Source organism: Pogona vitticeps, chromosome 3 (assembly GCF_051106095.1).
Source record: "Pogona vitticeps strain Pit_001003342236 chromosome 3, PviZW2.1, whole genome shotgun sequence".
In the NCBI taxonomy this organism is placed as follows: Eukaryota; Metazoa; Chordata; class Lepidosauria; order Squamata; family Agamidae; genus Pogona; species Pogona vitticeps.
This window is the reverse complement of record NC_135785.1, coordinates 254,691,081-254,715,326: the sequence shown is the minus strand read 5'-3', so window position 1 is coordinate 254,715,326 and position 24,246 is coordinate 254,691,081. Positions and strand designations below refer to the sequence as shown.

At 44.9% G+C, this 24,246-nt stretch overlaps 1 protein-coding gene across 6 annotated transcripts in view; it reads right to left on the bottom strand.

The window, feature by feature from the left end:
• GRM5 (glutamate metabotropic receptor 5) overlaps positions 1-23,256 on the bottom strand; it is a 289,531-nt gene extending 266,275 nt beyond the window's left edge. For 2 of the 6 annotated variants that reach the window (XM_072993554.2, XM_078390140.1), the window contains exon 1: positions 22,922-23,256. The gene's annotated coding sequence lies outside the window, so the exon portion shown is untranslated. Of the gene's footprint in view, positions 1-12,222; positions 12,475-12,557; positions 12,960-22,921 lie in introns of those variants that run through there. The other 4 variants (XM_020810962.3, XM_072993555.2, XM_078390139.1 and 1 more) reach the window with 3 other exon arrangements.
• Between the last annotated feature and the right edge of the window lie 990 nt (positions 23,257-24,246).

The following is a 24,246-nucleotide window of genomic DNA, read 5'->3' as shown; positions in this document are numbered from 1 at the left end:
TTCGCCGGCATCCGTAAAAGATTCTCAGTTGACTGCTCATAGCGTGCAGTTATTAGAAATCTGTACAAATGTACCTCCTATAAAAGCTCACTGAGGAACAGCCAGGCTTTGAAATTCAGCCATTCTTACCACGCTCTGCAAGGAAGACCTGCCGTTCGGGCTACGTCTTCTCCATTTAATTACCACCGCAATCTGTTTTCTTCTACGGCAGCTCGTAACTGCTTATTGTATGCCTCTAAAATCAGCTCAGTATCTCTGCAATGACTATGCACAGAAAGTGCTTCCCCTAAATTAATTGGCTTTAGTAAAGCCTTATACCTGAGTAGACCTTTCTTTCTTTCTTTCTTTCTTTCTTTCTTTCTTTCTTTCTTTCTTTCTTTCTTTCTTTCTTTCTTTCTTTCTTACCCACCCACCACAAGTGGATATTTTTTTCTCCTTTCTCTTCATCTAAAAAACTCACTACCTGGTTGCCCCAGCAATGAATGTAACATGTCCATCTACCTCAGTGGTTTCCAAACGCTTGAGTACCACACTATTTAATTTTTCAAAGAAATCCTCTGGAGTTCTCACTTCTCTTTTAACAGCATCAAACTTCCTTTTAACAACAACTGCTACAAATACCGATAATTTAAAATTAAAAATAAACAGGAAGGCATAACGAGAAACGAATTTGAAACAGAAAGGAAACACAAATATTCATTTTCTTGAGAAATGCTAAATTCTAGTCATGATCTCTAGAAACTCCTGGGTTTTTAAATGAAAATCTCACAGCCTTGTGTCCATCCTTGACATTTGTCCATGCCCTCTTGGAGAAGCACAACCCCCTTTCCCCAGTTTGCAGACCAATCATCTGTATCAGGACAGGGATGTGCTAACGCTCTAGCGCAGCCATTCTCAATGGGGGTCAAATGCCCCCCGGGGGGGTCCTGCACATTTGATGGGGGCCACAGATTCATCTGTTCATATCTGATATATTATTTATATACAGTATATCAAAAAAAGTGGAGGATTATTTTTGGTATTTGAAAAAAATACTGTAATTTACAAATGTCTGCATTTTTTAAATGGACAGGTATTTTAAAAAAAGGAGAGAATGTGGGATAAAAGAAAATCTGACCAGTTTTCTCATCCCTGCTTTTGGTGAATACACAATATGGGTAGTCCTATTTACGAATAGAAGAGTAAAGTGGATAGAGTAAGATTCTGGAGACCAGAGTTCAAATCCCCTCAGCCATGGAAACTCACAGAGGGTGTGTGGAACTGGTAAAAGCATTCCTTAAATACCTCACTTACCTTGAAAGTCCTATTAGGGTCCCTATACGTCAGATCCAACTTGACAGCACATAACTAATTACTATTCAGAAATAGTAGGAGCTCTGTGGTGCAGTGGTCAAACTGCAGTACTGCAGCCAAGACTCTGCTCACGGCCTGAGTTTAATCCTGATGGGCTTAAGTAGCCTGATCAAGGTTAACTCAGCCTTCCATCTTTCCAAAGCTGGTAAACTGCTGGGTGGGGGGACAACAATGTGTACCCTGCACAATTAAATTGCAAACTGCCTAGCGAGTGCTTTAAGTGCTATGGGTTAGCCGGTAAGCTGCACACTTTTACGGTGTGGCTGTACTCACTATGTGTGCAGGAGGAGTATCCTAGCCCTTCCCTCCCCATCTCCTTCTTCATCACCAAACCTATGGAAGGTGAAAAATCTGAGCAGGGTCTTCTGACCTTGCAGCACAGAGGCTTCTGTTGTTTAACCCGCAGCGCCACCATATCCCTTTTTTAGCATGTAGCATTACACAATATGTACAGCCTGAGCTATTGCTGGAGGCAAAAATGCTGAAGCTGAGGCTGTCCTATTTTGGACACATCATGAGAAGACAGGGTTCTCTGGAAAAGACCATAATGCCAGGAAAGGTGGAGGCAACAGGAAGAAAGGAAGACCAAATATGAGATGGATTGACTGCCTAAAAGAAACCACAGGGCTGAGTTTACAAAAGCCGAAGAACAGTTGAAAACAGGACCATTTGGAAATTAATCATTCATAGAGTTGCCGTGAGTTGGCAGCAGCTTGGTAGCACATGACAATAACAAAAAGTGTGTGGAGGACATGTGCAATTGGAAATTGATAGTGAAACCCTATCCCATTTTTTTCCCTGAGTTGATCTCTATTGGTTCCCAACTGCACCTTTTCTTCCCAACTTTGTACCCAACTTCATGCTTTGAAAAAATCTGCTGGCACACAGATCATGGGATTCTAGTTGCTGAATGCACCCAGAAGATTTTTATAAGATTATTAATTGCATTCACAGTTCTGTTTGCAAGGGAGTAAGAAGAAATTAAGATGGAACTTCTCTTTGCCTTATTAGAGGAAAACTATTGGCAGCTTCTCAAGCGAGAGGGTAAAGGCATTCTGTACCCTGGACTTAAATTAATCCCGTTCTGATGGAAACAGCAAGAAGTCTTTCGGCCCAGCACTTTAGAAACCAACACATTTAATACAACATAAGCGTTAATGCAGGTCTTTAAACAGTGTACGCTATTGTAACAGCGCCCACTAGTGGCATCAAATTACAAAAAAACACACAACATTCTACTTCTCCATAATATTTCATCTTTCACGTTCTTCGTCGCTCATGCCTAAACTAATTTAGCTATTGTTTGAAAACCAGAGAAGGAACAATCTTTTTCACATTGGACAAATGGGATGAGTAAATCAGTGTCTATAGTCTAGACGCTTTCAAAATGAAACATTCTCTTAGACTTGCAGCGGCGTCGAAACCTTACAGCATGACTTTTCTGGAACAGTACAGCTGTGATGGCACAGACTGTAGGACATGACCGAAGTACGACAAAGCCCCGGATTCAGCCAAATCTTGAATTACTAACCAAATTGGCCTGTAGAAGTGGAGCCTCCAGATTTGCAAAGCAATGTTTTAAAAAATGATGTGTTTCTGGGCCAGAAAGTGAATCAGAAAGGGCATAATTTGCCTTGAAATTCTCTTCTTTCTTTTAAAAAATCAACTGTTTAAAATGCTCAATATACATATTCGGGAGCTGCCTTTGTGATATTTGGCAAGTTCACTCCCTTCTCCAGGATCTATCATGTCTCCAAATTTCATGTACATTAATGCACAGACAAAAATGCCATCACTTTCTTAGTTTTTGCAGTGGAACTCAATGGACAATTGGCAGGTCTAATTCAGATGTGGGGCACAATCTGAACCAGATGGGGTAGAAATCATCCCTGACCCAATCAGGATCTATCTGAAAGTGCCATGTCGGCTTCAAATCAAATTAGGAAATCTTGCATATCCCTAGACCCATAACAAGTAGGGCATCATTTGAATGTACATGGGTATTTTGGGTTTATGTTCTAGCACACACATACTTAAAGCCCTCCTGGCAGTTGTCAACAGGAAATCACAATAGAAAGTACACACAGGGCTTGTCTAGACAGGGGATTTGGAGCGGTTTGGTTCACACTTAAAAGATTTGTATTTTATTTTATAATAGGCTGTCTTTCTTCCCATAAGGGGACCCAAGGCAGCTATATTCAGTGTAATCTATTTTTTCCTCTCGATAAAATTCTATTCTCCCCTGAGAAAGATCAATACAGATCTTAGGAATGCCTGAGCGAGGTTTATTTGTCAGGTTTACTCATGAGTAAAGAGGCAGCAGCAGCAACAGTAGCCAAGGACAGCGGCGATGCTAGAGGAAAACTTTGGGGTGAAACTGGGGGGGAGACAGAAGGCAGGCATCCCTTCCCTTTCCCCCACTCTCTCTTCAACCAGGGGTTTACAGAAGCTGCACTGCCTTGTGGGGGCAGAGCTTATCATGGAGTTGACATATCCCTTCCCTGCCCGTTCTCATGACTATCATTGAGCAGGCCACAATGCCTTTCCTAAGTGGCATAGCGAAACAGCAATGCTGAAACCTTCAATTGCACTGCATCAGTTAGGGAAATATTTTAAAAGAAGAAGAAAATAGAAGAGGAAGTTTTTAGTGTCACAACCCAGCTAATACATCACACAGTTGCCACCTCAGAGAACGCTTCTCAGAGCTCCATTTGAGTGCAATATAACCCTCTGCACAGGCTACAGAATGGAATAATTAAGAACACAATGAATCATACCAGAAAAACACGGAAGCCCCTAGCGCTGTGCCAGCAAGGAGCAGGACAATTCTTCAAAGGGCAGGATGGATCAGTCTAAATAGAAGCAGGTGCGGATGCCGTATCTTGGGTTGACCCAAACCATACCAACAAACAGCAGTCTATACACCCATCTGGACAGGCCCACAGATACACCACCACACAGTAAAAAAAATCTTGGAACTCTTAACAACAGTAGCAGCAATGACTAAGTTAGCCTCTGACTCCATTTGACAAGAGAACATAACGTCAGAGTGAAGGAGATTGTAGAGGTGTGTGTGTGTGTGTGTGTGTGTGTGTGTGTGTGTGTGTGTGTGTGTGTGTGTGTGTGTGTGTGTGTGCGCGCGCGTGCGCGCGTGTGCGTGCGTGCGTGTGTGCGTGCGTGTGCGTGCGTGTGTGTGTGTGTGTGTGTGAGAGAGAGAGAGAGAGAGAGAGAATGAGAGAGAGGTACTGCATCCAGAGAGAAAGAGATTAAAATCATTTACATCTCAATTTAGGCACAAATCAATTAATTTTTCTACAGTGGCTAAGACAGGTGATGGAATTACAGGTAGCACTGGGAAAGCTAACCGGTCGTGGAACCACAGGTAGCATTGGGAAAGCTCACAAAAAGTCACTTAGTTCAACCCCTTCCCAAACAGGAAGTTAGGTTCCTGGTTCAAGTTTTACCTCTGCTCTGGACTCTTGTTGATGGCATTCATAAATTTCATCGATGCCAGGCATTCATACCTTATTCCACCTATTTTGTGTGATTTAGGCTAGCTGTCTACAGATTTCATTACATTACTGAAATAGCGACATCTACGTTGGCTTGGGCATGTTGTGAGAATGGTTGATGGTTGGATTCCAAAAGATCTCCTATATGGAGAATTAGTGCAGGGAAATCGCCCGAGAGGGAGGCCACAGGTGCGATACAAGGAGATCTGCAAGCGGGATCTGAAGGCCTTAGGAATGGACCTCAACAGGTGGGAAACTTTGACATCTGAGCGTTCAGCCTGGAGGCAGGCAGTGCATCATGGCCTCTCCCAATTTGAAGAGACCCTTGTCCAGCAGGCCAAGGGAAAGAGGCCATCCCAAAACCAAGAAGATCAGGGAGCTGGACAGGGGACAGATTGTGTTTGTCTTCAGTGTGGAAGGGATTACTCTCGAATTGGCCTTCTCAGCCACACTAGATGCTGTTCCAAGTCCTCTATTCCGAGCACATTACCATAGTCTCTTAAGAGTGAAGGATGCCTAATCTAATCTAATCTAATCTAATCTAATCTATAGATTTCCCTGTCCAATTCAAAATACAAGTATTGTCCTCTAAAATCTTCAGCAATATGGAGCCAAGCCATTTCTTGGACAACCTGCATGTCTATGAGTGACAGGGCCTTTTCTCGGGTAGCCCCATATCTCTAGAATCGACCACAAAATATCATGATTGTAAGCACTGTTCATCTTTAAGGTGCAACAAAATCCCTTTGTTGTTCCTTCTTGCAACAAACAAATACAGCTAACCTCCTCAATATTTTAGTATTGTTCTTACTTACTGCTGCTATTTTTATCCAACGTCAATTTCTATGCTGATACTGTTTTTCTGTGTGATCTTGTTATGCATTTAATATGCCAGCCTGTTTTTCTTTGATCTTAATATGCTCCTCTCACTCACTGTTGTAAATTACTTTGGGGGGGGCATAATCTAGCATGAATGCAGTTCCAAAGTCCACAAAATAAAATAGAATAAATGAATAAAGCCAGTTTCCCCACGTCTCAGCACAAGCATCTCTGTAATTAAAAACACAGGTAGACTATTCTAGGGAACTTGTAGCTATTCTCCTCTGTGAATCCTTGGACTTCTGCTACACAGCTAGAGGAATTGAACCAGAAATTAAAAACTCTGCAACAGTAATAACAGTGAACTAACAACTGGCTGATATGGCTACACTTTTGAAAATATGTACAGGTTAATAATCATCAGCAGTTTTCTTAACCTCGGGAGTGCTATCTTCAATTATTCAAGGCTATAATTTTTGAATCTCTTGATATCAGGGTGTTTTTTTAACCTTTTAAGAAGTTCAGTAATGTTATGATCTTGCTCACATTTTAGGGAAGAGGCTAAGGGGATTTTTATCTTTTGATAAAACTGATGTGTTTTAAAAGCAGTCTTACTTTATGTCCTCCAGATATGTCACAGTATCACTTTCATTGCCTCCACCCCACTGCAGATAATTACAGTTGTGTTCCCCACATCTGGAGGGGAGCAGGTCGTTTCACGTATGGCAGTGCTTAGGTCTCTTGGCTTTGGTTTGGGAGAAAATATAAAGCTTCAGAAGAAGCCTGATTAAGTCTGAAGTGATATGTATCCTCTATGATCCTATTGGTGCCCCCAATCTGACTCATTTTGTAACTTCAGACCGTCGGTCTCCCATTGACTTGCACTGGAAGATCCAGAGAGGTCCAACTTTTTTTATTTTGGGACTGATATACAGTACATGAAACCTGGAGGCATGATAGACCCTAAGGAGGAGTGCATGCCGGTCAAGTTTCAGATGGCTAGCTTCAGATGGGCACCTCTGAAGTTTGCTTTCAAAAGATGTTGAACAACTAAGTCAGTGTCTTGGATCTGAACCGTTTCATCAATTTGCTTCCCAGTTCCCTGGATCTGGATCAGGCCCTTCTGGCTTAATCCAGACCTTATACAAATGGATCCAAATCAGACTATTTTGGTTAGCGAGTTGGGCTTCAGCCAAAACCATTGCATAGCTCAATGTATTCCTTCCTCTGACTCTGAATGCCATCTGGATGGCTAACAATGCATTATTAAGTCAGCATAACATTATTTTATCACCCTATATTTGCCCCATTTCTAAACTAGTAGTGAACCTCCCAGAGGGGGGAATTCACTAGAAATAGAGCGGACCAGCAGCTAAGAACCACATCAGAACATGCATCTGATATTTGAACTTATTGTGAAGAATAAATGAGGAGCATCCTAACTGATGGATTGTCATGGGACAAAGACTCAAGGTCTATGGAGGGGAATGAATGGGAAATGTGGCAGCATATATAGGTGTTCTTTGTGTGTCTTTACAAAAAGGAATGGTGCTGAACATCATCATAGGCATCCTTCAGTCTTGAGAGACTATGGTAACATGCTCTGTATGGAGGACTTGGAACAGCGTCTAGTGTTTTGATGCTGTATGCCAAGCTGGAGTGTCCTCTCCAGCGCGCGAAGCCTGGGTAAAATAATATGGAGGACAGGCTGTTACCCAACCAGCAAATCCCCCCTCTCCACGTCACTGAAAAAGCCAATACAACTGGTTCCAGCGACATTGCAGGAGTTGAGAGAATGACACAAACTGCCGGATGTTTCCCATAATAAGTCCCAATTAGGGACTTGCAGAGCAGGGCAGAATGAAAAACTCCTTGGTTTCCAATGATCAACACACACGTCTTTGCCCAATTTATGCTGGCCGTAGGAGGTCCGCCCCCCCCCCCACTGCACTTAAAAAAGGAAAGCTAACATTCCGCCTTTGCAAATGGTGTAAAATCCCAAGAATGATATAGCTGGTCTGAACTGTTTGCAGGAATAACACAATATACTGTATGTGAAACAGACAGATAAATGGATGCATGTCTGGAGTTCATTTTAAAACGGCAAACAGATTCACACAGCAAGGTTGCCTCTCTTCCAAAATATATCCCTTGGGTCCTTTTAAGGAGAAAGGCAGGGTGAGATATTTTAAATAAATGTAAATAAATAAATAAATCTCTTAAGGCAACTGCTTCATGCTGTTTTCTTGTAAGGACATTTGTACTGCTCCTGTGCACATCTCAACTTACTTTCTCTCTCTCTCTCTCTCTCTCTCTCTCTCTCTCTCTCTCTCTCTCTCTGTCTGTCTGTCTGTCTGTCTGTCTGTCTGTCTATCTATCTATCTATCTATCTATCTATCTATCTATCTATCTATCTATCTATCTATCTATCTATCTATCTATCTATCTATCTATCTATCTATCTATCTATCTAATTTTATTTTCTGTGCCACTTTCTCCCCATAGAGGGCAACGATTAAACTGTACAATAATCGAGGTTCAAAATAACATTGATTCTATATTTTTAAAAATCCAACACTATTCAACATTTACTGGTATTAAAACCAATGATTAAAACAATTATAAAAACATTTTTAAAAACATGTAAGAACATGTAAATTTTGTAAGCAGGCACTCTGGATGCCAAAGCATAGAAAATGTTAACAAGTGATTTTAACACACACACACACACACACAAACCCCATCAGCTTCTGGGTGCTGAGCACATGCTTTAATAAGGTTTAGATCAGACATCTATAAAGTGATCACATGACAGTATGAAAGAGGAATAGGTGGATGTAAACTGCTGCTTTGTTACACCAAGAAACTGATAAAGAAAACTGAAGCTGGCAAAGGGGCTACTTGAATATTTATTAGGAGCTGTAAATACTCTAATTCAAATTGTTAATTCACGGTAATAACTGTGCTCCTTTTCCATTATCTGCAATAAGTTTCAAGCATTATTATCTATGTCGTCTTTCTTATTTCCATCTTACATCCAGAGCTGACATCCCAGTATAAAGCTACCTGATGCAACCTCTAGAAAAACCCAAGATTGATGGCTATAATTGCTATTTAATCATTTTTTACTGATAGTCTAAGAACTAGTGCATTGCCTTCTAGTCCAAAATTCATCTCCAACATGCTCCTAAATTGCAAGGCAGTAAATGATTTACATAGTACCATATCAAGCCAACTAGGGGAAAAATGAATAATCACCTAGCATTCTCTGTATCACTGTTTTCTTATGAATCAAAACAAGTAAGCAAGCAAAAAAACAAAAACCCTCTAACGGGAATGCTATCGTGTTGCGTCAAGTGAGGTGATTTTCTCTCCAGGCTGGCACTAATGGTTAAATACATTTCCTCAACCACCACTGATGGCTAGAAGATGCTTTCTGAAATAAGCGTTTATAGCAGGTGGTTACTATCTATCAGACACTCTCCCACCTATTTCGGTGGAAACTAGAGGCAAAAAATTTAATGCCGAGGCAGTCCATGACCAGCAAACGTCACCCATCAGGTGAGACTTTATATGTCACAACAATCTATTTTTCAGAAAATCCCATTAAGGCAAACCTCCAAGACCTTTACTTTCTCCCTGGTTGTAAAAATGCAACAATAAGTATATTAACAACTAGCTATTTTCTGTCCTTTCATGACCCCCAGTTTGAGGGAGCTGCATCACGGTACGCCTCATAGTACATCCTTATTTAAACAGTGGGGACCTATTCAGTGGAAGAGAGAGACACTCGAGTTTGAGGTAACAAAAATGGTCTTTGGAGGTGGTAGCTAGAAGTGCTGGAACAACAGACACTATTAGGTTTCTTGCCTTTCATGTGACTTTCTGATTAAACAAGTATTTAATTTTTTATTTAAAAGAAGATATTTAGAAATGTCTGCCCCCTCGGATATGCGTACAGATCAGGGGAGCAAGGGAACACAAGAGGATACATTTAAACAAATCCATGACAGCAAGGAGATGCAACACCTGTTCAAGAGACCAAGACAGATGCGTGAGTCAACCAAACCAAATGGGAATTAAACCAGGAAGAACGCTTCGGCCCGCCCACATCCTCATCCCTGCACTGTTTTGTGCTTTAATACTTCTACTAGGGTGGCTACAGAATAATTCTTTCACCAGAAGGCTTTATTTTGCACCCCTTTCCTAAAGTGTCTCTTTTGCTACAATCAGAACAAGTCCGTGTTGTTCGAAGGCTTGAGCAAGTTCTGAGGGAGAGGAAGAGAATGCATGAGACAAAAGGTATCCAGTAATACTAGACACCTGGGCACTCCCAAGCCAACTACACCAGAGCACAGAGTGCTGTCCTCTGAAGATGTCGGCCATAGAGACTGGCAAAATGTTAGGAAGAACAACCTTCAGAATACATCCAAAGAGCCCGAAAAACCCACAACAACCATTAGATCCCGGCCATGAAAGCCTTCACGAATACATATCCAGTATTACTTCATTTTATCAAGAAAACCTAGGAGGTGTAATAGCAAGAGTTAGAACCAATGACTGAAGATGCTAGATTTAAATCCTGTTTCAGCCTACATTTGACAAAAGCTTCGCTCCTTAACAACAGCAATCATTCAGAAGGAGATTTCTGTATATGGCTGCTACCAAGACGTAGGGATTGAGAAGGGGGAATCCAGAGGACTTTGCACCAAAATTTGCCACTGAACGAGTAATCAAGCAGATGGATAATATTGAGGGTATAGGGAGAATTATTATAGACACAGACATACCCCAAGATGAAAGAGTGCTTTGGCAGGGCTGTTTTTCTAGAACAGAGACCTTTGAAGTCTTCGTAATGGTCAATTAGTATACTTCTGCAACATTTAGCCCACCCACACCATTCTAGGAAAGCTGCAACACACTTTTTCCTTGCATTCATGCAGTTGCCTGGTTTTAGGTGACGCTGGTCAGTTAAGTCTACATTCAGCATGCAGAGGAGTCTGCAACCACCTGGGGTAAATCGTGTCGAAGTTAAAATATATGATCCACTGTGCTCTGTTTTTCTGAGCATGGCACACTTGCTGATACAGAAGGAGATTTTGGTTGACAGAATTGTCAAGAGTGAGGGCCAGCCACTGTAATAATGGAGATCATTGCCTCCATTAAAAGCCTGATGCATCATTATGTTGTGACAAAAGGGAAAGGAAAGGAAGAAAAGAGAACAACCTAAACTCAAATTAGAAATGCAATCTAGAAGACTCCGAAAGCATTTTTTTAAAATATGCTTGAAAGCTCCATGTTAACTGATCTGGACTAACTTCCCATTTCAACCCCGAAGATGAGATTGTGGACTTTAAAGCAATCTCCACGTCCCCAGTAAGTACACACCGCCAAAGCCCCCATTCACTTCTTATTCCTTAGCCATCAGACAGCATGTGCCACGGGGGCGCATGTTCACCGCCACTTAACACAGATCAGACACTGCCATTTTCACAAGGAAGGCGATGTCAAACCAACAAACCCTGCAATGTACAGTCGATTCGCAGGAGCCTCATTGGTAAGGATGGAATTGGACGCCTGTGCGTGTTGTGGTGAAAGAGTGAACAAGGCGCACCAAAGTTCCAACCGGTGCATGCAAGAATCAGACAACGAAAGAACACAAGGAACCACTAAGCCCAAAATTATCTTATAGTTCAAGGTTCCGGCAGGGTACCATCTCCAGAGCTGGACTCGCCCTGGAGAAGGTCTATGTAAGGAGTTGGTTCCATCTCTCTGTAAGATCCTCTAATACGTTACTTACCTTATCACAGAACACTGGACAAACAAACTTGCAAAAACAACAACACCAAACCAAGCTCCTTCCCCCATCGTCCCCTTTTGATCTCTCAAGTTTACCCCTTCGAGAGCGCCTCGGGAGCTGTCCGCGGTGCTGAAAAACCGGCTAGCGATGAGACGAGGACGGAGGCAGAAAACGGAACTACCAGGGAAATGAAGCGTTCGGGGGGTGGGGGAGTGGAGGGCAGGATGCCGCTGGTTAGGGCATCCATGACAACGGCTGCGCCCCTAAGTGTGCCGGGGGGGGGGTTGGCACGGTTGACCGGGGGTCTCTTTGGACAGAGATTCAGCCTTGTAAACCTTCACTATAAGGCACACGGAACCCGTCTTCCCCCCCCCTTCGTATAAAACCCCATAATATTCTCCCCAGACATGAGACCGCCTGGCGTGTCAACAGCCTGCAAATCAGAAGTGTGGGCTAGGATTGGGGGGAGAAATCATCCTCATTTGGAGAAGGAACCTTGACGCCGTGGCGCGCCCCCTCCCGCCCCCTCCGCGCGCATTGGATCTGAGCGCTTTGCCCACCACCAAGGTCACGGGAAGGGGGTTGCCTGCCTCCTTGGGGAAGGTGACCCCCTTCTGCCCCCGGGCAGCTTTCGCCAAGCTCGCCTTCACCATCCTCGTCCCCACCACCGCCATCATCACCCCCCCCTCTTTCCCTACCGTGAGGGAAAGAGCAAGCCCACCTCCCCATCTCCCGTACCTGATAAGGCGCCTCGCCTTCCCTTGACATCTCAACTATGCCAGGATGCCCAGGTCCGCCTTCCCGTCACTTCCAGGAGCCCAAGGTAACTTCGGATGGATGGGTCCCTCCTCCTCTCCTCGCCCCGCAGCTCAGAGCCCTGCCTGGCATCGCCTCCTCCCGCAAGCTTCAAAAAGAGGGGCAGGCAGGAATCGGGGCGCCCGACACCGGCTGCCTCCGCCTCCTTCCCTCCCGGCATCCAGGCTCAGCTTTGGGCAAGACGAGCCCCGCATCTTCCCGCACCAAATACACTCACACACATGCACACCCTCCTCCTTCCCCTCCATCCCCCCTACCTTATCCCATTCCCGAATCCAGAGCCAGCAGCTCTTGGTCCCTTCGCTCCAGCTCCTCCTTCCTCGCTTCCCCGCGGCGGGGAGAGTCTGGCTCGCCGCGTCCAGACCAGCCGAGGAGGACGCTTCCGAAAGGAAGACGGACGGGGAGGGGAGGGGAGGGGAGGGGGACGCTAAAAAAAACAACAAACAAACGGGGAGACCAGCCGCGGGATCGCTTTCCAGCCGGGCTGCGGAATTCCTTCACTGCCGGGCAGAGCGAGAGAGCGGATGAGATGCCCTCCGCCTCCGGACGCGCCGCCTTGCCTGCTTGCTTTCCTTCTTCCTTGGCCAGATCGGCGAGGCTGGTCGCTTCGCCGGCGGTTTCGTCTTTTTCCCCTCTCCCTTCCAACCTCAACTGGCAGGAGAGCAGGGCTGGGAGGGAGGGAAGGAGGAAGGCACCTCCTCCTCCTCTTCCTCCTCCTCGGGCACCTCCTCTCCTTCCCTTTTTTCCCTTTCTTTCCTAGGGAACGTACATGGCAATCGCTCGCTTTCCTGCGTCCACTCTGGCCCTTCGCAGCCTCCTCCTTCTCGCTAGGTGACCGAGAGACGCAGCGGGTTCCCGGGTCTCTTTCCCGGGTCGCTCGGAAGTCTCTCTGAAAAACAAGCAGCAGCTTCTGCCTTCTTCTCTCCCCCCCACCTCTTCCGCCACTTGATCCGGGCCAGTCCCCCCCACCCCCACTTCCCTGTCTAGTCACTAAGCCAGGGAGGGAGGGAGGGAGGGAGGGAGTGCAGACTGGACTGGAAAAGTAGTAGGAGGGAGGCGGGGAAGATTCCTGGATGGTCCCACCACCCATCAGCCTTGGCTTCCTTGCGCAAAGATGGTGCATCCATCAGCCTCAGTTGCAGCAGCTTTAAAATGGGAAGAGAGACGCTGTAGCCCTTGGCTTACTGAATGGGGAAGATGGCCTCGATGTTGACCTCAGATCTTCAGGGGCTCCTTGTATTCTTTCACTGTCTGGTTCTTGCAGGCACCAGCCATAGCCATCACCAAGAGCTCTGCCTCACCTGGCTCAATGGGATGTACACTTCAGGTAAGTACAATGTGATGTTCTATGCAGAAGACGGGGGGGGGGGGAATCTGTATCCTAGAGGTGAACATCTCTGGCTCAGCTCCTCCCATCTCCATGAAAAGGATACCACTCTGATCTATCCTGCTTTTGGAAGCTAAGCAGGGTAATAATGCTTGGTCACTACTTGCAAGGGAGACCACCAAGAACCACCAAGGGTTTCCAGTTAGGGCTAGGTAAGAATCCTGCCTGAAATCCTGGAGTACTGCTGTGAGTGAGAGCTGACCAGACAGGCCTCGATTGTGCGAGTGGCCGGACTGCACAACTGGTTGCACAACTGCACCTGCAGAACCGCTTCCTGAGTATGACTTCCAAGAATTGAATGGGTTGCGCAACTTCAAGTTACACCGACATAACTGCTCAACAGGATTTTGGCCGTCGTCTGTATCCCTGGGAAAGGTTCCTGATTAAAATCCCAATTGCTGCCAGTCAGGGAAAGCAGAGTTAGGGTTAGATAGACAAACAGTCCCAGCAGGTGTGTAATGCAGCTTTCTGGAATGCTAACCAAATATGGGCTGGAATACAGAAGGACATTTACTCCCATCTTTTGAGAATGCTTTTGAAAGAAGAAACAATAACCCCGCTTGGCATGCAGCTCCTGGAGCTTTTCAAGCCAGTTCACAGACATTACCTCAGCAATCCTCACAACAACATAGGTTGGCCCATTTGCCCTCCTACTACAGAGGGGTGCTGAGAGATAAAGGCTTCACATGGATACCTACTCAGCAGACACTGTGGCAAGAGTTGAACTGGGGACTTGGCAGTTCATGCTCTATCTTGCCATTTCTTCTTCACCATCTTTTTTTGACAAGCTGTTGTCCTTGGCTCTCAACACAGCCAAATCTTTGGGCCTTTGGAAAAAAAGGGAACTTTGATATTCAACAGCGTAGGACTGAACCGAGTCATTTTGCTGCCTGAGGCAAAGATCAAAATGGAACACGTGCATGCACGCATGCACAACACACCATGTCCAAGCAGGGGGCCAGTGACTCATTTTGTGGGTGCAATACCTTTGCTCTGAATTTTGGTCCGAACTTTAAAAGAACTATCCAAGGCACTGCAGCCTACCTCTAAAATAGGTTCAGGACCTTAGACAGCTCCTGTAAAGTTTGCAGTGGGTTCATGACCCCTGGGACATTGGCGTCACCTCTACTGCTCTCCTACATGAAGGACGTGACTGAGTTGTGGCTTGAAAGGGGGCAATGGAAGAGCACCTTCCACCACACGTGAAGTCAAAAGACCAGTTTGCAGGAGTCAGACAAGCTAGGAGGCACATGTTATTCTGACTTCCAGCATAGCACATCACCTGACTCCTAGCATATGAAGCAATTATCTCACTTTACCTAATGACAGGACTGGCCCTTCAACGGCTGTAAATTTAGAAGTGACACATGTTAGGCACAAAGCTGCTTGATCACATCATGCTACTAAGTGGAAAGATGGAGGAGACTAAACCTGTTTAGGTTGCTCAAGTGGGAAAGAATGACAGAGTAAATCTTCTCTTTCCAAGCAAAACAAAGCAAAGCATGCTGCTCATATACAGGCCCATTGTGCTTAAAGCACGCTCTGGATGGTTTACAAATTAATTACACAGGTTACACATTGCCCCTGACCCCCAGCAAGCTGGGTCCTCTCAATCTACCAACCTCAGAAAGATGGAAGGCTGAATCAAGAGCGAGCTACGTAGGCTAGGACTTTGGTCGTGAGAAGAATCTGGGTTGCAGTACTGCAGTTTTACCACTGCATCATGAAGCCCAATCCAAAACACCTTATGAAACCTTGCTGATCTCCAGGATGATCAAGGATGATGAAAAAGATCTCCAGAGATGCAGTGAGTGAGTTAATTTTGTGCTGTCAAGGGAGAACTGACTTATTGCAATTCTAATAGTTCTTTCAAGATAAGTGAAATATTTAAGAAATGGTTTTACCAGTTCTACTCCCCCAGTGAATTTCCATGGCCAAGTGGGAATTTGAACCCAGGCCTCCTGAGTTCTAATCTGTCACTCTATTCACTACACCACACTATGTAAGAGAACCACAGAAGAGGTTTCTAAGATGCCAAGGTTATTCACCCGTTAAACACTCTCATAGTCAAAATATGAAGCTCAGAACACTCAAGAAGGAAATAACTGCACCATGGATATGTACATGCAGAGTGAAGGAATCCAGCTGAGATTTAGCATCACCAGCTATGTTATAATGCATAATATTCATTACCTTCTACGCTGAAGGAGCAATGGGAACAGTCAAAACATTAACATGAAGTGTTATTATCTATAGCAAAACCATTTCTATTCAAACTCTCCACCCAAAAGGAATATCGTTTGCAATAATCTGAACAGTGATATCATCCTAAAATCACTAGATATACATACAAAGGCACGGAGAAGCGAAAACATTACACAAGAAAGTAATGTGAGCCAAGAGTAAAAACAACAGCTCAAACTGTAATAATAATACTGAGAAGTTTGCTTTCGTGCATTTCTCTCTCTCCAGGCTTTGATTCCTAAAGAAAGTCAGCTCTTAGAGATCTGTGTTAGCTCTTATTTCCTTGCTTTCTCTCCCTCCTCCTTTCCTCTGGACAACAAAACTAGAAGACAAATCTTGATCACTAACATCTGGTGATTTTGCATGCCTGATATCCATTTCTCTGCCTCTCCGCCCATCCGTCCATCCCCATCTATCCATATGCTGCTTTGCTCCCAAACCAGGGACCCAAGACAAAATGGCATGTGAAATGATGTTATAATCTTAAATATTAAAAATACAGTTAAGCCTCCAGTGCTATTAAAACATCCATAGACTTACAATTTTTTTTAAAAGGCCACAAGGGAAAAAGAAAGATAATTTCAAAGAAATTAAGTGAAAAGGGCAACATCCTCTGTTAAAACCTATCTGGGAGACCTGATCAATGGCCTCCAGTCTGCTGCAAAAGAAAGTTTTTTCTTTGCCAGAAAAAGGCCAGATGGGAGGGAGTCACTCCACAACCACGGAGCAACCACTGAGAAGGCCCTCTGTTGAGTCCTCACCAAGCACGCCGGCTAAACAAGCCCATACATATGCATACAAACTTTCAGAACAGAGCCTTTTCAACATGCCTTTTACTCTGAATTTTTTGGGACAGCTTTTAGCAAACCTTTCATTCCTCCTCTTCTTCCTCTTTCTTCTTTTTCTTCTTCAAAGCTAGCTTCCACTTGACTTCTAATTACAGGACATACCTGCATATTAAACCACATCTTCCTGACTTGGTGTCCTCTCCAGATCAGTATTCTGAAAGGGAGTTTCAAGACACATGGATATGATGACATGTTCAAGCCTCCCATAACTGAGCAATGATATGGTGATATTTTGGGACCCAAAGCATCATCCTTCTACTATTCATTTATGAGCAGCTTTTGTTTCTTGTTATGTTCATTTTTCTCAAAAGTAACTTTCCAGCTTCAGCTCCAAATACAAAGGACTACAACTTCTATCGTCCCTAGCCACCACACCTAGACTATGTTGGCAAGAGATTATGGAAACTGCACTTCTTCATGTCTGGAGGGCACCAAGACACTTCATGTCTGGAGAGCCAACTTAAACAAAAAGAAGCTGATTTCTCCAGCATGGGTGTAACTACAATATGACTATAATCAGTGTCCAATTGTGTCATTCTTATAACACAAGTTCCTTTGCAGTGGATCAAAATTATGTGCAAAGGTGAAATCTGGCATGTGTATGTGTATGTGCACGCAGATGCTATTGAGTCAATTTTGACTTACGATGATCCTTTTTCAGGGTTTCCCAGGTAGAGAATACTCAGAAGTGGTTTATCGTTCCCTTCCAGGGGGCCATCCTGGAGCTGTGCAGTTTGTTCAAAGGCCACACAGGCTAGCTCTTCTGGAAAGCACAGTGGGGAATCAAACTCCCAACTACTAGCTACATGAGCAGATTCCTGACTCACTAAGCTACGCAGCCAGTTTGGCTCACTGATAGTGCTGAATACATTGCTTATCCCAGCTAGACCCACTGAATCAGTGCGGTTTACACAAATATTGGCTTAACATTCACCAATGGATTGAATGGGTTTATTCAAACTGGGTCTAGGAGGTGGAGAGACATGGGCACTTCATAGTGGTCGGCTGCATGGAGAGGTGGGGAAGGCCTAGCTGGGCTCCTTCCCAGATTGGAGCGTCAAGGGCTGTCGAAGGACCCCTGCACTGCACAGAGCCTGGTGAGTTCTGGGGGTGGTGGGAAATGGACCACCACGACATCTGTGATATAATGTGAAATATTGTCCATGTCTAGAGATGAGCGTAGGCCATAATTTCCAGTTGTGCAACTGGTAGCACAATCAGCAACACAAGAGGCAGCCTGCCTGGGGACCTCAAGAACAAAGGAGCTATTTGCCTGAGCACCTGAAAAACAGGTAGAATTTTGCTCACAATCTGTTTTCCTCCCATAACAGTACGTCAAATTTAGGTCTATGATACACTCTATGGTCTCAACAACAGGGAGTCTTATGCTGTCATATTATGAATGATGTATGTTTTACTATTAAATATATTTACCTTAATTTTTTTAAAGTGAATGTTTCTTTGAAATAAGCTTTCAGGAATAGCATTTGATTAAGTCAGCTTCAGGCCATGAAATATAGGCCAATATAAAATTAATTAGACTTTAAGGTGTGACATCACATCATCCTGTGCCATCAAGTCAATTCTAACTTAGAGTGACCCTTTTCAGGGTTTTCCAAGTAGGGAATACTCAGATGTGGTTTACCATCGCTGCCCCATCTTCTGGGGGTTTCCTGGGACTGTGCAGCTTGCCCAAGGCCACACAGGCTGGCTCTACATCTGAGAGGCACAGTGGGGAACAGATCTCCCAACCTCTGGCTCTGTAGCATAATATCTGAAGGTAAAGGTAAAGGTTCCCCTTGATAATTTTTGTCCAGTCGTGTTCAATTCTAGGGGGCGGTGGTCATCCCCGTTTCTAAGCCATAGAGCTAGCATTTTGTCCAAGGCAATCTTCCGTGGTCACATGGCCAGTGCGACTTAGACACGGAACACTGTTACCTTCCCACTGAGGTGGTCCCTATTTATCTACTTGTATTTGCATGCTTTCAAACTGCTAGGTTGGCGGGAGCTGGGACAAGCGACGGGCGCTCACTCTGTCACATGGATTTGATCTTATGACTGCTGGTCTTCTGACCCTGCAGCACAGAGGCTTCTGTGGTTTAGCCCGCAGTGCCACCACGTCCCTTAGCCTGATACCTAACCACTGTGCTATTCAGGTGTGACAAGCTCCTTTATTTGCTGCAACCAACGAACCCTCCTGCAAATATTTCTGATCTAGACAAGGAACCCCTTTTCGAACATGAAATCTCCACGTCTCATTGGCTGTGAGGTCCCTTGTGTACACAACAGGCTACAGAATGTACATAGATCGCCACAGAGATCTCCAGATCATTTTCCTTGTTTGTCTTCCACAGAATAAATATTCCTTGCAACCTGGGATCCATTTCCAGCTAGCTTTTTTTGGCACATGTTTGCCTCCGTAGGGGTGGTGGACTTGTGGTAAAGTGTATATTCAAGATAAAACAGCAGGAATATTTTGAGGGCAATGATGACTTTCAGCATGAGCATCTCAACAGGAAAGGGCCATAACTGAGTGACAGATACCATTCTTTGTCTGTGGATGAATCCCTGCCATCTCTTCTGATTCATTAGAGGAAGCCAGTGTCTGACTGACAGATGGTTTTCCCATTGTTGTTCTTCTTCCACTGAAGGCGGGGCATCATCGTGACAATCTTGATTGTAGATGCAGTAGCTCTGAACAATAATGATGTGCTACATCCAGAGCAACCTCCCAGCTTCCTCAAGCAATAATTCTTTATTTTTGCCCTTCTTGCTTTTATTTTATCTTGAAAAAATTAGCTGTAACAGCATGTACTTATTGTTTCTCTATGTGTGACTGAATATTTTAGCCTTCTGATTTTAGGTAGCTCATGATTTCATGGTCTACGTTCATTTGCTTCAGTCCTTTTTATTGGCCACCCTCTTGATCGAAGGAATCCTTACGATTTGGCACTAAATCTATATTACAAATGCCTGTGTCTTTCCTCGAGGCGGCTGTGTTAAAAGTCCACAATTCCATGGACTGCAGAAGGGAGAATATGTAGCACCACACAATTCTCAACAATGATTTTAAGTTTCTCTGGGCATATCACATTCTTCGTCTTAAGGAAGCTGATCTGGGCCATCTCTTTTTCTGAGTTTCATTGTGTGCTTATGGTCACATTGCTCATTCAACCAAATTTCAAGGTGCTGAATGGACTGGCAGTGTGAAAATAGATCAATATTCCTCACTAATGATGGGACCATCTTATTGTTCATGAATATCCACATGTGCTGTATAGATCTGCCACAAAAGCTGAAAGGGACCAGCCAAAAGACACCAACACTTCTAGAAACCAAACATAAATCAAGGCAGCCCACCATTCTCACCATAGCCAGCACAAATGCATTCATTCTTTAATTTTCCAGCCTCCCAACTGGAAGTGAACTTTGGTGAGAGTCTGTTTGAAATCTGGGCATTACACTGTTATCTGGAAGCTAAATAAACAGTTCTATTTAGTCATTGCTGCCTTTCCAACACATGCCACAGCAGTTTAGGAATCAGGGACAACTCACCTGAGCTGGGCCAAGGTATACACAATTTGATGCCTTCCCTCTGTTCTCCTCCCCTCTTCTCCAAAGACAGAGACAGTGGCTACCAATAGTAGCCATTGCATTTGGTCCTTATACAATAGCTAAGTAAGAAATGGAACCTGAATTGATTTGCTTGCCTGTTCTTCTCCATCTGCCTATCCAACAACCCCTAAACATTGTTATCAAGCTTCCCTAATGTGGTATCCTATATTTGAGGGTTATTTCCACCAATGTTACAGCATCTATGGTGTTCAGGTGGTGGAAATTTAGTCCATCAACATCTGGAGAGCCACAAATTCCTTGCTCCTGGTGCAGAAAATATTTATTTATTTATTTGATTTTTATCCCGCCTATCTACTAAACCAGAGGGATCAGCTGTTAGTGACACAGCTTCCTTCTGTTTTCCATAACTAGTAATTGCCCCATAATTGCCCCAGAACATTTTGTACATCTTCTCTACCAATGAACGACAGTCTTTTGTCTTGCATCCTTTGAACATTCAAAACAAGTGTGGTTGGTAAGTCCACATTTGTGTGGCTGGTAAATCCACTCTAGTTGTGAATCTAAATTTTACAAGACCTATCCAGTGGGTCTGGAACCACACACCTCAAATAGGTTCAAATACCATAGTTCCTGTAAAGCTCCAACTAAAACCAGAGAGAGCTCACTGCTCCCAAAAATCTAGAGTCACTCGTTGCCCCCATTCAACGTATTTCATGAACACCTTCACAGTACGTCTGCAACAGCACTTCCACCTTCTAACCACTGGAACACAGATAGACATCCCACTCATATTCTAAGGAGCTTGAGTTACCCAATCAAGATAAAAAGGACCACGACACACTTTAATGAACTTTTTACATAAAATAAATCTATCGGCAGCATAATCTGGTAGAGCACATTGGGTGTACTATGCATATTTCATGTTCATGTTCTTCATTTAGTTCTAACAACAAAGGTGGCCATATTGGTTCATGAGAACAAAATAAAATCCTCAGGTGGGCAATTACTTTATAAAGACAACCTCTAATAAGATGTTTTTAATACTGCCGTTCAGAGCCGAGAGAGAGAGAGAGAGAGAGAGAGAGAGAGAGAGAGAGCCATCTGATAGTGACATGCAGCAACATAAGATGGTCAAACAGCTTACAATTCCACTACAAAAAGCCAAGTTAACACACACAAAGGTTCTCTCTTGAAGACTCTTAGTGAGTCTTGGGCCAAGACAAAAAGAGAAGCCAGGACTGTTCCCAACTTCATACGTGACTCACTCTCCACTGCAAGTTCACATGACAGAGAACACATATTGAGACCATTGGCGCATCTGGACACGGGCTGGAATTCTACTTGGCCTGTATACCTAAGGTCATGGCTCATTGTGACTTATTGATAAGGCCCTGTGGTGTATCTCACTTGCACAAGTGAGCGCATGGACCAAGCGCAGTCTCATCAGCCCTTAGGGCTTCATAAATTAGACACTATTAATCAGGGCGCCTTAAACAAGCCTCATGTCAACCACAACCGAATTGTAGTCATCGACTGGCATCGTCTGTCCGGGCTTTCTTGCCTAGACTCATCTGGAAGATCCTGGAGGATTTCCTGGTGGTCTCCCATCCAAATAGCAACCAGGTCAGACCCTGCTTAGCTTCTGAACAGAGAGGACAGCGCTATGTACCAGGAAGTCCGAGTAGAACCAGCGCCGGTCTTTGTTCCATTGCGAAGATTCTGCACAGCAATTTAGCTTTACACACAAGCTGGGGCTGTTCAGAGGGAGCGCGCGGGGGATGCGCGCCTCTGTGTGCTTTTGTCCGCCTGCAAACCGCAGGTTGACAAGGATCTGGGGGTCCTGGTGGGCGAAAGCTGTTGCTGGGAAGCGTCTCCCACCGACACACATTTTAAAAAATTAAGGAAAAAAAATCTGTCTGATTGTAAGCTATTACATACACACACACAATTGCGTCCTCCTTTTAAGTAATAGCTGAGCTGGCATTTAGCAGGCAATTGGGGCTCTGCCCGCATTTCTACCCCCTCCGCCCCCACCCAGCCACCGCGCATTTGCAAAGAGAGGGGATTAGGCGTGGAAACCCATCCATTTTAGAGAATTAACAGACTTTTAGAGAAGCGGCGGCGGCGGCGCTTGGCCGTATTAGGGTGGATTCCGCTTAAAATCTTCGATTCCTCCCCCCCTCCCTATTTCCCTCTCAGTGGTCTCGCCTCCCCCATTTTCCCCCCCTTGGTGGGAAGAGGTGGGGGGATGACCCACATTTCTCCGAAAGTCTCCTGGTCCCCGAGAGGACCTTCCGAAGCCAAAGAGGCGGAGGGATGCTCGGTGGTGACCCTCCATCCGGAGGGAACCAGGAACGCGAGGCTTGACTTTCCCAAACTTGTAAAGGGACGGGGGGGGGGTTGCGTTTAATTATTATTTTTAAAATGATTGCTGTTTCTTTGGAGGTTGGGGAGGGCTTCGGGGTCAGATCCAGCATCCCTAGACATGGACCGCGGCATTCGTTCACACACCATCTTTGCGCGCTCCCCTTTGCCTCGAATGCGGGGTTTTCTAAGGCAATCTTACCTGTCCCGAGGAAAGCCGGGGAAAATTGGGGGGGGGGAGGGAGGTGGGTGTTTTCTCGCTCCCCTGAGATCCGATCGCCGCCCCCTTGCAAACCACCAGGGATCGCGGTCTCCCATCCAAATAGCAGCCACAGCTCGGCCGGCCCGCCTCCCTTTCCTCTTCACATCCTTGCCGACTCTTGCGCGCCCTCCTGCAGCAACGGCGGCGGCAGAGATTTGGGGTGGAAATCCCCCCCCACAAAACCACCGGTAGCCAAGCAGCGGCAAGCAGGGGGGCTCTCGCCGCCTCTCCCGACCCCCACCCCCCCAATGCAGGAGCCGCGCCTGAGCAGGGGAGTCGGCGTGTGCGGGCGCGTGTGTATGGGGTGGATGCGTGTGCGTGTGTGGACGGCACGTGTTTCCCGCAGCCGGCAAAGCTGGAGCGCAGCTGGGAGGCAAGGCGGCTGCTCCCCGCGCCAACCCGTCCGTTTCTGGTGGCTTTTTATCAGAAGAAGGCTTAAATAAATAAATAAATAAATAAATAAATAAATAAATAAATAAATAAATAAATAAATAAATAAATAAATAAATACCAAACGACAGGGTAAGGCAGCGCCCCCTGGTGACCAGATTGGGGCTCTCTCCCTTTCTGTCCCTTTTAATCCTTTCTTAATCCGAAGTCACTCCGGATTCCAGCCTGGTCGAGATGGCCACGTCTACACAACGGACAACGGGAGTGACTACGGATTCATAAAGGAGTAAAAGGGACGTGCAAATCTGATCTCTTTTCCGCTCTGACAGGTGCATGCAGGGCACAGGAGGGAACCAAGACCATCTCAGTGCAAACAGGAGCGTTTGCCACGCCTTCGTGGTTCTGATGCACCTTCAAGTTGATTCTGACCTTTGGCAACTTTATCAGAGCATCGCCTTCAACATGTCCTCTCCTTTACAGGCCTGCTCAGGTCTTGCAGATTCAAGGCGGAGGCTTCCTTTATGGAGCTGCCCCCCTCTCATGTGCTCTCTTCCCACTAAAAATCTTTATTGGGATCACCAGAATACAGTACCATGAACAAGTCAAGCTTCTAGGTTCTCCGGAGCCTGTCTTTATGACCAAATTTAGAAGATAGTAAAAGGAAAAGGGTTCTCAAAAAGAACCAGTGGTTTCCATCCTGGAGGCTGTGGATCCTCTGTCAAACAAACAGATGTCAAAACATTTTCTTTGAATAAAGAAAATTCTCTGCCATTTTGGAGATGGAAAAAAATAACCATGTAACCTGAGCTCCGGATGTCATCACAACTAGATAGGAGAGACCTTCCTCTTAGTCCCACCACCTTCAAAGATGTGTC